The following is an 873-nucleotide window of genomic DNA, read 5'->3' on the forward strand; positions in this document are numbered from 1 at the left end:
AGTACATAGTGAGATGTGTCATAAACTGTTGAATACAGTGTTTTGTTTTCTTTCTGTGTTCAACATAAAATTAAAGCAAGAGTGACGTAAATCTTCATGTCCACATGTACATTTCTTACTATTTGTCGGGACATTGGCCTAGCTGGGCTGTGGACTAGTCTGCAGGACCAGGATGCCAACAAATAGTGGATGTTTTTACTTAAGGTGTGTGCAGTTTCTTCAGCTGATTTACAGTCCTGAGTATTTACTGAACACCAGGAAGAAGAGGACTCGAAGGAAGCATCCTTGTTGAAATCTCAAAGACTGCTGCACTTTTATGTCTTTTAAGCTTGTAGCAGATTAACCTGACAAAACAAACTGGACAGCCTGTGCACTTTACAGAAGCAAAAMATATCCACAAAGTCACTAAAACAAAGTCCCAAAGTTGGTGAAAGTTTGAGATACACCAGCAAAATTGTAAATTTTCAGTTTTTAATTTTTACAGTGCCTTGAAACAATTTTCATATCACTTGAACTTTTCTACATTTCATTCACCACAAACTGGGAATTTTAAGTGAAAAACCAACCAAGTATTGCCTGTTTGTAAAGCGGAAGGAATAGGAGCTTGAGTTTTAAAGGGATCCCCGATTAGTTGTAACATTAGACTTTWTTTGATAAACATGTATTTAAACTGTAAAATGAAGACTGTAAAAATACTGTAGTCTGTTTAGTTTTGTACATTTTTAAAAATATGTTGTAACACGGATGGAGCCATTTTGATTACATGCAAAGCATTCTGGGTAAATGATGACGTGGGTAGGTCTTCGGTGCGAGGCTGTTAGCAAGCTATATTCACCCCGAAGGTTAATCTTTGACAAAATCTGATGATCGACT

The sequence above is a fragment of the Austrofundulus limnaeus genome, unplaced genomic scaffold (genome assembly GCF_001266775.1).
Source record: "Austrofundulus limnaeus strain Quisiro unplaced genomic scaffold, Austrofundulus_limnaeus-1.0 Scaffold457, whole genome shotgun sequence".
Taxonomy (NCBI): domain Eukaryota; kingdom Metazoa; phylum Chordata; class Actinopteri; order Cyprinodontiformes; family Rivulidae; genus Austrofundulus; species Austrofundulus limnaeus.